A 16,657-nucleotide genomic window follows, 5' to 3' on the forward strand; every position below is an offset into this window, starting at 1 on the left:
TGCAAACGAAGATGTAAAAAGGGATGCAAAAAGTGGACTTTAAAATGGGTGCAACAGTGGATGCAATAGAAGTCGATGCAAAAGTAGATGCAAAACCAGACACAAAACCCAATGCAAATCCTGATCCAAAAGTGGATACAAAAAGGGATGCAAAAATAGATGTAAAATTTGATGAAAACCTAGACACAAATGAGGATGCAAACGTGGATGTAAAATTATAATCAAAAGTGGATGCAAAAGGAGGTGCCAAACTAGGTGCCAATTGTGGCACAAAAATATTAGATGCAATAGTGGGCATAATAATAGATGCAAAAGAGGATGTAAATATGGATGCAAAACAAGATGGAAAATTGCATGCAACAAAAGTAGATGCAAACTTATATGAAAAACTAGACACAAACCTTGATGTAAAACTTGGCACAAAGGGGATGCAAAAATGCATGCAAAAAAATATTTAAAAAAGGATGCAAAAGTTGATGCAAGTGTAGGAGCAAAATGTGGATGCAAATGAGGATACAAAAGTATGTCAAACAAAATTAGGTGCCAAACTTGATGCAAAACCTAGAACAAAACCTAGTTCAAAGGATGACACAAAACTTGGCATAAAATTTGGTGCGAAACCCAGCACGAAACCTATGCAAATTTTGTGTCAAGTTTTGCACCATATTTGATAAATGGGTGCAAATACCACCAAAAATGGTCTCTAGATGCAAAAAAATAAGTAAAAAGGGATGCCAATCACAGGGATTTATTGTAGTGGCTAAAATTTGAAATCATTATTTCACCTAAAAATTGGAATAAAAATTCACGTTGGTGACAATTAACCATTATTTAGCTCCCTTTGAATCGACAAGTTGTCGCTCTTTGATCTTCTTCCTCTTCCCATTCAATTGAAGCTTGAGGGCCTGTAGTCCATCATTGACCATAGACTCGATGGCCTCCATGGCCCTCAAAGCTTCGCTCATGTAATTCTCGACATTCCTAGCACCCTCGTTGGAGTGGCGGTCACTCTTCTTCATAATCTTCACCTTCCTCTTCAGGTAATCCTCTACAATCTTCTCAAGCTGCATTTCATGTGCCTCTTCCTTCTACTCCTCCAATTTCTTCTTGGCGTTCACATGATGGAGCCTCCTTCCACTCACGTGGTAGCAAGACTCGAAGTTGTTGGTCTTTCTCTAGCCAGCCTTGGTGGCGAGGCCCTCTAGAAGAGATCTGAAACCTCATTTTCCCCTCTCAGCTGAAAGAGGGGATGGACTTGTGGGTACAGACTATCATGGGTGATGACCAAATGGTCATCATCGATGATCTCGTGGGTTGTCGAAATGAGCCGATGAAACTGCAAATGGATTTTCATCATATCGAAGACCATGTGTTGATTTTAATCTACGCCTCACCAATAAAAAACTTAGCTTGGGTGATCATGTGTCGCATGCTGATGTCCGAAATGAACCTCTGGACATCGAGGACAAAAACATCATCTTTGACATAGTGAGTGTAACAAAGAACACCAGATACGTGTGCGTAAGTAGTTTTATTCCTATTTCCACATCATCATCCCCCCCATAATGTTTCGATACTTTATTAATATGAAGTGAAAATTCATATCCTAGGTTATGACAAAACTTGGAATTGCCTACAAGTCTTTGCTCTGGTATTCTTTAATACTCTTCGTCCCACATCAAATTTCTCAGTATAATTTAATAGTGCCAGGAACCTCCTAATCTAATATCCACATTAATCTCTACTCTGTAGAGGTTGACATTCCATTCTTTTCGACCTAAACATCTAAGCCCAAGTACCAGTCGACCACTTAGAGGAATCATGATTTTCTTTCCTTCTTTGGTGATGGTAAGCCTAAATATTGATATTAATGAGTTTCCTTCCCCAATATTGGGTCTCAAATTGTCGCCTTTTGGTGTGGTATAGACCTCCAACATCCAACATGATAGCTTTCATAATTTCAAGAAGAATGAATCTCATGACCCTATCACTCTTCCCTTCATGTGTGACTTCTTTAGTACCATATCTTTTCTGAGTATTAATTATTTTGAAGAGCCATTGGGTGCTTATGTTTTATACATTGGGGATTGAGTGGAAACCAGAACTGTAAGAATATGGCACTGCTCATATCTCCGCCAATGTGAATTGAAAATATCTTATCCATAAGCCAGTTGATATTTTCAAGAAACTTTTGGTACGGTGATTTTCCGTTTGATTATGTGAAAATCCAATTCCTATCAGTTCCCTAAGACTTTTTTCTTGGCTGACATCCAATATAAGATCGGAGCAGTCTACTATCAGACGTTTTTAGTTTCTTGGTGGGAATTCGATAATGAATTTTTTTCTTAGATGGTAAATTTTCACTGTTTGAAATTTGTTATATTTTTCAATGTATAAAGGTATAAGAAATTACAAAACACAGACTTACCATTACAAAAAATATTCACCCAAATGTACGTTTCCTTTGTATATCATCAATGATCTGGTGGGTGCTTGAAACTAGCCTCTGAAACTGCGGAGGGATTTTCATTAGATCAGAGAGTTTGTCCTTCAGATCATCATTGACGATCTAGTGGGTGCCTGAAATGAGCCTCTGAAACTGCAGAGGGATTTTCATCAGATCGAAGAGCCTTTCCTTTATAGATCTGATACCACGAGGTGGGGTGCAGACACCTTCAGGCATTTTGTTCTTCCATCCAAACCCTTGACAAAGATTTGATATATGACAATAGATGTTCTCAAGTTCGAACCCTGTAATGCTAAATTCAATATTTTTTTTCTATTGATGGGGAAGAAAACACAATGCAGATAGATCTTCTCAGAAATTATCTATGTTTCCATGGAAGTAGAGTCCTATTGCCGGTGATGGACCCACCAACCTATCACGGGATCTCCCTGTTAAAAAGTCTCAATTAGACCTCATACCATTTGGTGTAGGAGTCCCAGTAGTGGATCATATAGTATTGCCTTAACCACGGTTGTGCGCAGAGGCAAGTAATATGTCTCTGGTGGTAGCAAGGGTGAGACATGCACAACAATCCAAGGAAGGTGCATGAATGGTTCTAACACATGGAAAGTGAGGTGAGTGCACCCCTTGGAAACCTGTGAAAGCACGCGGCTTAGAAGGGAACTCGTGAGCAAATATGCATCACAAACTAGAAAGAAAGTAAGGTGACAATACAAAGTGATGGTTAAACCAACAACACATCTCAGTAAGATTCATACATAGTTATATAGAAATATTCCATACATGCATGCATAAGAAAACATATACATATATCATTAGAGTAAACAACATAGCTGAAATACAATAAAAACTTATGTATGAAATGTGTTGGCTCTGTTATATTAAGAAGTGAAAGTTCCAATCATATACTATGACCATATCCAACCACTAGTCCCCATAATGGAATGTTACAGTCACTATCGCCTGCTCCTCCTAAGCGATGTACTAGTTCTGTATTGTGGAGAAGCCAAGGCTGATTACAATACTCTTAAAGATTACTTAAGATACTCCTATCGGAAGCTTGGCTGACCAAAATCATATACAATGAGTTATGAGGGACTATATATAGCAAAGGGTGGGATGACCCTTCGCATTCCCCTTTGTGACTATTCATCTACCCTCATGACTCTTCAACTACTCTATGACTATTAGACTCAGCTATCGGCACATGAAATTCCACTTGACAAGACGTTACATACAATCTGCACATCTACCCATGTGAGACAAAAAAGGCTTGAGCAAGCCATGCAAGACATCACTATGAATTGGACAATTGTGGGAAGACCAACTTTTCAACATCCTCATGATGGGCAATGATGATGAACTGATGCCAACCTCGATAGTCTGTGATGGTGTCCATGTACTCTATGGTGACATCTTTTTGGAAATGAACTCTTGCTTCCATTGCATCCTCATACACTGCTCTGGCTACTATGTCCAAATCATCTCATAACATGTGCAACATTATCTTGAGCGCAACCGGACTAGTGACATACTGATGAATAGTTTCTGCATTGATTCTGTTAGGCCCCTATACTACTAGTGTAACCCCTTATTGTTATTAGTACAACCCCCTTATTATATTGTTGTACCCATGTAGTCCCCATATTGTTACTATTTTGCCCCATAGAAGCCCACTATTGTTATTATTATGCCCTTACATTATTATTGTTATGTTGGCTCTAATTATATTATGACCCCTTAGACTCCAATATATAGAAAGGAGGTCTTTTCATTTGTATCATCTAAGAATTATTTATTTGTGTAATGTAAAGGAGGTGCCCCCTTGAAAAGGTTGAATTCTAAGGCATTGATCTACCTTTTCTATCTTTTTGTGAGCTAGTTTCATAACATTTCATATCAGAGCTTTGGATTCTAGGGTTTCGCTGCTCCAAATAGGTCATCATGGCATTTTCGCTATAACTTTTTTTCTGCGATGTTTCAGAAGCGAAACAAAAAACTCATTTGAGATAAAATTGCACTGAACCTCGGGTCTGAATTTCATAGATTTTCATGCTATATTTGTGGAGATATGATCTGAGGAAGTTGGTCTTCTTGCAGACTCCTAAATTACATTCCAAACACGTGACCTAGGGAAATCATCATAACTTTCTCTCTGAGCATCGGATTGAAATTTCGTTAGAAAGTACAAAAAAGAGGATGGACAATAGTTTCTTGTATATATCTTTTAGAGCAAAAGGTCGAAATAGTGACACGTGGCATGTTTTACAAGTTCACTCTACTGAACCAGTCTATAATCAAGTCACTGTGGAAGATTTGGCATAACTCTTCCTTGGAGAATCCAATTCGGATTAGACTAGTGGCATTGGAAAGAGGACGCAGAGGGCTACTGCAGTTCGTGATTTCACAACTAGAAGAAACAAAACTACGAAGTCATAGTCATTTCATGATCGAGCTCCTAAAATCAAGAAAAGGTGATATGAGGAAGTTTGATGGCAAGGATCCGGTAAATTGGATACTTCAGATGGAGAAATATTTTGATCTACATGGTGTACCACTATTACAAAAGGTATGTAATGCATCTTCATATTTGGAACCAGATCAATTTTTATGGTATAAAGGGCTTTGCTCTTGTAAATAGCTTGTTACGTGGTCAATTCTCTTGGAGGAAATGATAGCACATTATGAGGATACAAAGAGCAACACCTTCTTTAGAGTAACACCACAATAATTGGAAAGAGTAAAAGGGCTTTGTGACATAGTGGAATGTAAAATTATGGCAACAAGGAAGTCTACCCCTCATAACTATAAAGATGGAAGTGTTGTTTCTCCTAGCCTTCCACAACCTACAAGGGTTACACCACAGCAATTGGAAAAAAAAAAGAGAAAAAGGGCTTTGTTACAATTGTGATAGCAAATGCACTAAAGGTCATAAGTGTGCTGAGAAGAAATTATTTTACATAGAGTATGAAGAGGAGGAAGAAAAGGATCAAGAAACATCAAAAGAAGAGGATATACGCTAGGACCCAACCCCAGAGAAAGAAGAAGTGAATCCGACCATATCTTGTAAAGCATTGGCAAGAATTACCATTCCTCAAATTATCAAGATAGAAGGACATATCAAGAAGAAAAATGTTCAAGAAGTGAAAGATCACATCGAGTATCAAGAAATGAATCCGACCATATCTTGTAAAGCATTGGAAGAAATTACCACTCCTCAAACTCTAAAGATAGAAGGACATATCAAGAAGAAAAAGGTTCAAGTAGTGAAAGATCACATCGAGCATCAACAACAAGTTCTCCAACTTTTAAAGGATAATGCCACTATGGTGCAAAATGGAATGAAACAACAGGTAGATCAACATTGTAGTGAAAAATGTTTTGATGTATGTGATTGGGTATTTTTACTGCTACATCTTAAGAAAGCTATTTATGATAAGGAAATGTTGGAAATACTACATGCAAAGAAGAAATGGTGACCTTACTGAATGGGAAGACAGTTCAAGGTAAAAATGGATCATGATAGTCTTCAATACATTTTAGAACAAATATTATCTATAAAAGAATAGAAAAAATGGGTCACAAATATATTGGGTTATGAGTTTGACATCATCTATAGAAAAGGGAAGCAAAATTTTGTTGCAGATGCACTCTCAAGAAAGGATGAGGATGTGCAAGCATTGTTCTGTGCTATTTCTATTATCCAACCAGATCAGATAAATGAAGGAAGGGATGAATGGAAGAAGGATGAAGAAGTATGGCCACTCATTCAAAGTTTGCAGAAGATCCCAATGCAAACAATATTGCTAGAACTTGAAGAGGAAGGAAAAATCATATTGGAACCTAGAGCAGTCACAGAAACAAGAACCCGACAGCTACGAAATTGATCAATTTTAGAGTATGTCATCAATTGGAATAACTTAGTCGCTGAAGATTCCACATGGGAGGACAAGAATTTTATACAGAAGCCTCAAGAACTACTCAAGCGTTGAGGACAACACTTTTTGAAGGAGAGGGGCATGTTAGACTCCTATACTACTAGTGTAACCCCTTATTGTTATTAGTACAACCCCCTTATTATATTGTTGTACCCATGTAGTCCCCATATTGTTACTATTTTTCCCCATAGAAGCCCACTATTGTTATTATTGTGCCCTTACATTATTATTGTTATGTCGGCTATGATTATATTATGACCCCTTAGACTCCTATATATAGAAAGGAGGTCTTTTCATTTGTATCATCTAAGAATTATTCATTTGTGTGATGTAAAGGAGGTTTCCCCCTCAAAGACTCTAAATTCTAAGGTGTTGATCTATGTTTTCTATCTTTTTGTGAGTTGGTTTCATAACAGATTCCCAAGTCTTCGCTAGTGGCTATGTGCATCAACTCGTCAAAGTACAAGTTGATCTCCAGTCAGACTTGTGCCTTTCTATTTTCCTCGATGAGTGTCCCAATAGATGGAATCACATGTGCGCACACAACAACATCAATACTTCTAAATACCCATGCATGGGAAGCCTGCAAATTAGTGATGAGTTGCGGGAGTTCTTCATAGTTCTAGATCTGACTCCGAATTCGTGGCTTCAAATCGACCGTTGTTGGCATCATCATCTTGGACAAGTGTAACGAGGCTCCCTTGTATCTCATTGTACATTTTTTCATGTGGTCAACAACCTATGAGAGTTTGAAAAAATACGTGCTCTCCTATCACATCGTTGTTGCCAACTGTTGAGATGGACAACTACCTTACGCATGGTACCAAATTTGGAATACAACAACCACATGACTATCCCAAGGGATGACACTTCATCCAGTATCACCTTCTTCAACTCTACTCAGGGGGATGTTGTAACCAGTTCTCCTCCTTGCTTCGTCCTCTATAACTCTTTAGCCATTCGATCATTCTCCACTACCAAGAAGCTAACACTCGAGCTAGGGGCTTCGGCATATTCTCTGACAGCATTGACCAATGCTGCTAGATGCTTTCACACATTAGATATGAGAAATCATTCTTCAAAATGCACAGGACATGTGTGGTCATCCGGAGTAGACACTCTGTGTGATTGTACAACTCTATGCTATGACTCGTCGAATGATATGTTGTGAATCTCTTCTTCTAGATTGTCTCCAAGTCTCTCAATATATCCTTCATCTCTGGGGACCTACTCTGCTTCTGAATCCGGTGAAGCCGCTGAATCGACCTCTTTGTGGTAAGGAATGAGGTTGATGTCTTGCTCTAGCTCTGGCTACTCCATCTTCATATCCATCTACTCAAGTACTTGTTCAATCTCTTGAGCAAAGTCCTCCTCCTACGACTTTCACCCTGTTTGCTTTGCACCAGCTACTCAGATGACTCTACCACCCGTATGGGCGTAGTTTCATCAATCCGTGCATGTTTCGCCTCCTGTTGTGTTTGTCCCTACTATGCTTCCTTCTCCTATCTGGACAGCTCCTATTATTTCCAGAGTTTCTCCTTAAACTCTTGCAACTCCTTCCCTTTTTCCTCCATCCTCTATTTTTCTCTCTACCTTTGCATGGTCCTCTGGTCATGATGTTGCCTCTTTGCCTCTACTTCCAAAGTTGTTTCTCCACAAGTGGGTATGGCTTGAACTTGTAGCTTTTTTATGTCTTTGTGTTATAGACAATATTTCTCCTTCCTTTGTTGCACATTGGTATGTTTACCTTCGCTGCTAGTGCTCTCCTGTATGTTGCTTCACTAGCCATTCCATGACAATACCGACCAGTTCATTGGGCTTGGAGAAACTATGACAATATCTCCATGGGTCTTCCTTTGCCCAATCGCATGCCCCCTGGATTCACATAAATCTCACTCTCATGTAGTGTTCCTTCACAAAGCAATGCGGGTCATAAGGATTGAAGATTATGGTACCAAAACTAAATTTCTTGAACTCCTCCGTTTCTGGATACACATGTTTGAGATTTCATATATCGTACACCTCGATCCACAATGGAAGAGTGGGCCAAGGTGCATTATTATTCCGTTTTAGCCTAGCTGATACTCCTCTCGAGATGTGGTATGACACTTCTTGCTTGACGAGCTTGTCCATGGAAAACTTTGGAAAAACATGCAAAGGCTACCCTGCACTGTACATCCATATGAAGGTGCCAAAAGGTGAGGCATACCAATCCACTATGTCAATTAGTGCCTCCATTGGATCCTTCTACATGCAAGGTGGATCATGCTCAAATATAATCTTGTACACTGTGGTGACAAAATGGTTTGACAACAATGTGATTTCCCCACGGAAGCTACATTCGGAAAAAAGTTTATAATTAGTGTTCACAGAGGTTTCCACTGATGTCCATTCACACTTCAAGCCCAGGAACTACTAACGGGCATAGATTGCATCCAATATGTAAGTGGATAGGTATATTTATGCTTGTTGATGCTTGGGTGGCTGCCAAGCTCCTGTTATCTATTCCTTCAGCCTGTGAGCCAACATGTCAGACCAGTGGCATGATTTTCCTTCCTTAGCCAGTTGGTCCAATGCGATCACCCAACCATATGAGAATGTCTCTGTGGTCTCTCAGCCATACAAGTGACATGCAAAGATGACCATCGTCTTGTAAATATGGTTGGGTGTCAACCCGAATTTGGTTGGCTCCTTCACCTAGTTCTTCAATATATCTGTGGACTTGGCATTCCTCCTAGGTATGCTAAAGGGTGTCTCCACAATGATCACTAGCTTCGGAAAGTGGTACATCTACTGATAATATTGTTCCTTGAAGGTATTAATCTCTCTCTTACTAACACTGCTTAAAATCATCATCTGAGGATCAGTGTACAAAACGATCTAATGTATCATGTCTACAAATGGGAAGGTAGGATACCTGCATGCAATCGAGTACAAGCTAGACTTGTGAATGTTACATCGACTTTTTGGTCTTTGAGATCCTCCCCAAATGTTCCTAAGAATGAATCATTGACCTCCTACCATTTCATCTTGTTTTCTTTGTCTACGGTCAACTTGTTTTCTTCGTATATCGGCAAACCCATAGACACTCGCTCAACTACTTCTGTAGTTGCACTTCCGTCGGTGTCCTTTGACCCTACTCTCTTGGAGGCCATTGATCCTGAATTACTAAGAGATGAATGAACACTTGCCATATCTAGAGGCATGGCGAGATGCATGGAAAGAAATATGTCAGTTAAAACCAAAGAAAACTTGCGGACTAACATGCAACATACCCGGGGAACTACTAGAGAGGATTTCACAATTTTCATTGGGAGGCCAGGAGACTGACTACCGACACTGCGCAAAAGGTAGTTTGGACTATTGGGAGGCTGGTTGACTACTGGAATTGTGCAATGCGTCATATAGAATGGCCTACTAGGTGCTTAGATTGTGTAATGCACAATTTCAACGCGGAAGTGATGCAAGCCCAGGGACTGCATTCCACAATTTTTTGGGCCAACAGACACTGCCTCTTAGAATTTCACAAAGAAAAACTAGAGGACATTGTTCGGCTAGATTTGTGCATTTTCTAGGAGGAAGGCAGATCCTTCCTTCTCATAATTGCACAATGTTCTCCGGGCAAGGCAGAGTTTGGGCCAAGGTTGCCCAGACCCGTCAATGGGCAACTAAAATCATATGAAGACATGAGTGCATGGCGATACTAAGTGTAAGAAGGAGGGACTGATCATGCATGAAAACAACAAATGTAAGATTCAGAAAATGGAAAAACATTCGTGTGTGTGAAACGAGTCACTAAATCAACCACTGTTCGTGAAAAACAATGTCACGCATGTGACAATAGCGAGATGGAAACAAAATCTAGAACAGTGCTCGTGTAGGCTAACGTGCTTGAAAACAATAGCAAGTGTTCATAAAGATCAAGTAGAAAACACTCACACAAGCCAAAACACAAAAAGCGACACAAATGTTGCAAAAGACAAGTAAAGAGGAATTACCCAAAAATAGTTGAGTTGGATGTGCCGAAGACTCCTAGATGTGTTGTGAGACGTGAGAGCTCCAAGATCGATGTGAAGAATTAGCTCTGAGGAATTGAATAAATAAGTTTGAGGTTTATGATGCGCATGCCACAAATCTAGGAAAATGCGACACATGGAGGAAAGTTTCTAAAACAATCTTTGCATGTAACCTCCAACTGATAAAAATAGATCCCTAAAATCTAGGGATTCTTTTTGCATGTTTCTTTTTGCTATTTTGGGAACAAATAGCCCATGCATGTAAGTCAAGTTTTCTAGGTCTCAGGTAGAAACATTAAACCTAATGGCACATGCCACAATCTGCTTGACTAAGGTTGAATTTTGCGCAATTTCTGGTAGGAGCTGGGTTGGCTATCTAGAGGGATGGTGCAATTTCTCAGAGGAGTAGTTGATTGCTACTGAGAATTGCACAATTTCTGGGTTGAGTTGCACTGCTATGTTAGACTTGACAATTTTCTTGAGGAAGGTTATTTGACTTCATTGCACAATTTCTAAGCCTAGCAGGTTGCCCAATAGATTTGTGCAATTTCTAGAGGGCAGGTTGGTTGACTGCATTGTGCAATTTCTGGGCCCAACGTATTTTTACAATTTATGGAGAGAAGGTTGATTCCCCTCCAAAATTGCATAATTTACTGAGGGAGCTTCTCAATGAGAAGCTAGCCCAAGTCAGGAGTGGCAGCCTGTGAGGGGAGTTAAGAAAACTATCATGCACAGGCTGGCAAGTTGTTGAAACTCTAATGAAGCTTATGTACTTGACAATGCAAGACATGCTGCAAAGAATGGTTGGTAGGTAGGCTCCAAAATGAAGCTAAGGCAAAATTTTGGAGGGTGGTTGTACCCACTAGAACACTTTGCAACATACTGGTAGAACTCCAACTCTATGAATGGACCTTGTTCATGAGAAGCAAGTCTAACACCTCTGGAAGTATTGTTCAGTTCTTTGTTCGTCTTGGTTTCCACACTTGCTTGATTGTAATATGTATCATCTGCCAAGCTCTTGGTCGATCGACACACATTCCAATCCAAGCCAACACAGTTCTTTCGATCAGGGATGAGGGGTATATTGGTGCACAAGAAGTATCGTCGTCGGAGTTTTATTTTCATCTCTATTTTTTTCCACTGCTAATAGGTGTGGACAATACCCCGGCGGCATCACACAGGAACACAAGCATCGCTCCGCTGCCAGAGAGCCTGGTTGGTACCCCGGTAGAGTTAAATTTCATCACCTCTCTACTCAGGCAGCCTTTGTCTTCTTTCACCTTATTCATTTTTCATTTTTTTGAAATTTCTCACTTTTTCATTTTTTCTTTTTTCATAACTGTCCGTAGGACTTATTCATTTCAGAGGCTGAAGATGGATCCCAACTTATTGAGAGAAAAAGACGTTGTTCCTTTGGAGCATTAGTTTATATATATATATATATATATATATATATATATATATATATATATATATATATATATGACGTGATTTTTAAGGTTTTCCCCCTCACCTTACTCTACTTGACTGAGCTAACAAGGATTAACCCGAAAACAACCAACTAGAGTAGGTGACACTAGTTAGCACACAATCGTTGTGTCTTCACCAAGGTTAACTTCGAACAGTACGTATTTTCCGTCGATGTATCATGGACTGAAGATCACTAGTTCTTCCTATAGAGGCAAGATGACAGATAACAAGGTATTGGTAAATTCACACGTTTTCTTGTACTTTACTGAGCTTGTTTCAAGAGTCATGCATGGTTTCATGCGAAACTAACCTACGAATGTAAACAAGAAAACAAACAAAAAATAAAGCAAAAGAAGAAGTAAATGTGTAAGCAAAGCGAGTAAGCAAACAAGAAAGCAAACAAACAAACATGAAAATTAAGAAGCAAACATACATGCAAGCAAACAAACTAAAATCAAACACTACTCCTACTCCTAAGCTAACGGTGCATGGGTCTGCTTGCGTGAAGTGATGCTTCCAATACAGCCACTGGTGCATTGGTAGAACCATGTTGGTGAAGGCATGGTTCACGAACAACACAGTTATGCGAACCAACAAACATGAAAGACATAACAATGAAGACAAACACACATCGAGTTTAAAATTGTCCACAAAATATAAGTGAGTGCAAGTGCATGACATGCAATCCATGAAATTACCATGGTGTTGTGTGACACTGTGTGCAGCTGTTATGCATATGCATACTCTTGATTGTGACATTCAAGAAACGAAAGAAACAAAGACAACTTGTGTCAAGCACATGTGTTTGCTATGTAAGATTCCTCCAATGAATGAGTGATGGGATCATGTAGTTCGAGTGGAGGAACCATGATCTGTGTGTGAGATTGATCTTCAATGCACACAGATGAGTGATGAGGAGCTTTGGATGATTCAACAATTTCCTAATCGGAAGTGAAACAAACCTCAAAATAGTGAGGGCTTTACATAATCATCAGCTCGGGATGAAGTACCTTAACGTCCCATGGGGTTTTGACTTCATCGACAAATAGATCATCATGAACATGTGGCTTGGAAAAATAAACTATAATAGAATCATCATTGAGATCATATATGGGGGTAAATATATCACAACAGCTACGATTATCAAAATCAATGATTTCATCAGCATCCTCATGATCTGATGAATCAAATAGAGGGGTAGATGGGAAGTGGAAAAATTCACCCTCTATGTTTCTAGAAAAAGAAGATGAAAAATTAAGTGGATTTTCAAAGAATGATTTGTCCTCTATATTGTCAAATAATGGACTTACATCCAATGTGTTGTGTGAATGATCAACAATGGGTGCATCCTTAGACGTAGATACACATGCAAAATCATGGATGATAGAAACACCAAAAATGTCAGGAAAAAATGGAGGAGACTCAGATGGAAGTGAGTCATCCTTCGCCAAGGATTGATGCTTAAGATCCCAGTCATACTCTTCTTGAATAATAGCGCAGGTCGGTTGCGTAACACCAACTTCGTCGATAGATTGATCTGTATTCACAACAAGTGTAGAGCCTGGAATGGAAGAACAGAAGACTATGCAATCTAGAGGATCATCAGAATACAAAGATGAAGGTTGAGGTAAAACAGACATGTGACAACCCACGGGATTTGGAACTAAATCTGTGTGAAAAATAAGAGAGGTGATGTTGGGAGGATGTGATAGTTGAACAAATGTGTGTGCATGTTATCCCACATTACTCTGCAGTGGTGGAGTTGTTTGATGAGGGGATGATGGACAATCACTTGTGAGGGTGACCGTGTCCATATGTGATTTCACACCTCCATCGTCGAAGTATGGTCAGCGGGGCTTGGTCTGGAACTTACATTTAGGACTAACAGATTTTGTAAGGTAGTACTCAAATCTATCCATCAGATACTGGAATTTCATCTGAATTTTCAGAGCTTGAATCTACAACACATGAAAGCAGTCCAAAAATTCCATAGGTGATTCGTGTGGGGCCTTCTGTTGTTGTAACATTTTTTTTCAAGAGGTTCTAGATCAAAATGATGGAAATTAGATTCAACAAGATCACAGAACTACTCAAGTGAGTGCATGCTGCCGGGAGGTAGACTCCAGCACCACCATAGTGGGGAATCACGAAGTGTGTATGCAAGGAGTAGGCCAGCCTCTTCATTAGAGAATTCATCTACCTTGTAAATCATGGAAATTAATTCTTTTAAGTGCATGGGCCAGGCCACTACACCTTCACCATCATATGTGAATTCAGAAAAGAGATCAGAAAACTCCCTCGTGATGTCGAGAGGTTTAGCATGCGACAAACATCGTGGAGGGGTAAGTGTAACATAATCCATGATAGATGTGTAAAGGTTCAAAATAAGATGAGAGGATAGAGCTTGTCATCTGGCCCTCCTTCTAGTGCTAGAAATGTAGACGGTGATGAACCTGACAACATGTCAGGGGATCTCCCTGGTAAGAAGTCCCAACTAGACCTCAGATTGTTTGGTGTAGGAGTTCGAGTAGTGGGTTGTACGGTATTTACTTTACCACAGTTGCATGTAGAGGCAGGTAAGATGTCCCTGTTGGTATCAAGAGTGTGACATGTGCAACAAGCAAAGGAAGGTACATGAATGGTTCTAATACACAGAGAGTGAGACGAGTGCGCCCCTTGGAAACCTTTGAAAGCATGTAGCTTGGAAGGGAACACACAATCAAAGATGCATCAAAAACTGGAATGAAATTAAGCTAACAATCTAACATGATGCTTAAACCAACAACACATCGTAGTAAGATTCATAAATACCTATACAGAAAGAGTCCATATATGCATGCATAAGAAAACAATACATATATCATCAGAGTAACCAAGATAATAGAAATACAATAACAACATATGCATGAAAAATGTTGGCTCTATTATATTAAGAAGTGAAAGTTCCAATCATATAGTACAACCATCACCAACCACTAGTCCCGATAGCGGAATGTTACAGTCACTACCGGTTGTTGCTCTAAAGAGATGTACTAGCCCTGCATTGTGGGGAAGACAAGGCTCGTTATAATACTCTCCAAGATTTCTCTAAGATACTCCTGTTAGAAGCTTGGTTGACCAAAAGCCTATACAATGAGTTATCAGGGACTATATATAGAAAAGGGTGGGTGACCCTTGGCATTCTTTGTGACTATTCATCTACCATCATGACTCTTCAACTACTCTATGACTGTTAGATTTAGCTATTGACACTTGAACTTCCACTTGACAAGACGTTACATACAATCTACACATGTACCCATGTGAGAAAAAAAAGGCTTGAGCAAGCCATGTAAGACATCACTCGACTCATACAACTGTGGGAATACCAACTCTTTGACATCCTCATGATGGGCAATGGTGGCGAACTGATTCCAAGCTCAGTAGTCCGTGATGGTGTTCATGTACTTTGTGGTGACAAATTTCTGGAAATAAACTCTTGCCTATTTTGCATCTAGGTACACTACTCTTGAAGCTCTTTCCAACTCATCTGATAACATGTGCAGCATTGTCTTGAGTACGGCCGGACTAGTGACATATTGATGCATAGCGTCTTCACGGATTGCCAAGTTTGCGCTGGTGGCTATGCGCTTCAACTCATCAAAGTATGAGTGAAGCTCCAGTCAGACTTGTGCCTTTGTCTTTGCCTTAATGAGTGTCCCAATAGATGGGATCGCATTTGCATGCACAACAACATCCATGCTTCTCAATGACCATGCATGGGAAGAATCCAAACTAGTGATGAGTTGTGCGAGCTCTTCATAGTTCCATATCTGACTCCGAATGCATGCCTTCAACTCAACCGCTCTTGGCATCATCGTCTTGGACAAGTGTAGTGGGGCTTTCTTGTATCTCATTGTCCATATTTGCATTTGGTCAATAGAAGTACGCAAGTTTGACAAGATACACGCTTTCCTAGCCCATCGTTATTTCTAATTGTTGAGATGAACAATTTCCTTGTGCACGGTACAAAATCTGGAATACACCACCCACATGACTGTCTCAATGGAGGATACTTCATCCAGTATTGCCTTCCTCAACTCTGCTCTGGTGAATGCTATAACCAGTTCTCCTCCCTGCTTGGTCGTCTGTAACTCCTTAGCCATTCGTTTTTCTCTGCTATCAAGAAGTGAACACACAATCTAGTGGCTTCGACAAATGCTCTTGTAGCATCATCCAATGTTTCTAGATTCTTGCGCATGTCAGATACGATCACTCGTTCCTCAAACTACGCAGGATATGTGTGGTGACATGGAGTAGACACTCTGCGTGATTACACAACTCTATGTTCCAACTCGTCTAATGATATGTTGTGCATCTCTTCTTCCCAGTTGTATCCAAGGATATTAGTATCTCCTTGGTCAATTGGGACCTACTCTACTTCTGGATCTGGTGAAGACGGTGGATTGAAATCTTGGTGGTAAGGCACGAGGTCGATGTCTTGGTCTAACCTTAGCTGCTCCATGTCCGTATCCATATGCTTAAGTACTCATTCAATCTGTTGAGTGAAGTCCTACTCCTACGACTGCTCACCCTATCTGCTTTGCACCAGCTGCTCAAATGAGACTACCACTTGTATAGGTGCAGTTTCATCAATATGTGCATGTCACAACCCCCTGCTATGTTTCTCCCTGTTGCCCTTCCTTCTCCTATCTATGAAACTCCTCTTCTTTTCGAAGTTTCTCCTTCAACTCTTGCAACTCCTTCACTATTTCCTACATCCTCTA

The 16,657-nt window shown here is 39.9% G+C and overlaps 1 pseudogene; it reads right to left on the reverse strand.

Annotated features, from left to right (window-relative positions):
* Window positions 1-785: 785 nt before the first annotated feature.
* The window catches only part of LOC149152940 (uncharacterized), a 29,631-nt pseudogene continuing 13,759 nt past the window's right edge, over window positions 786-16,657 (reverse strand).

Source organism: Pinus tabuliformis, chromosome 9, assembly GCF_031772625.1.
Source record: "Pinus tabuliformis cultivar Carrire ecotype Pingquan chromosome 9, CPIR1, whole genome shotgun sequence".
In the NCBI taxonomy this organism is placed as follows: domain Eukaryota; kingdom Viridiplantae; phylum Streptophyta; class Pinopsida; order Pinales; family Pinaceae; genus Pinus; species Pinus tabuliformis.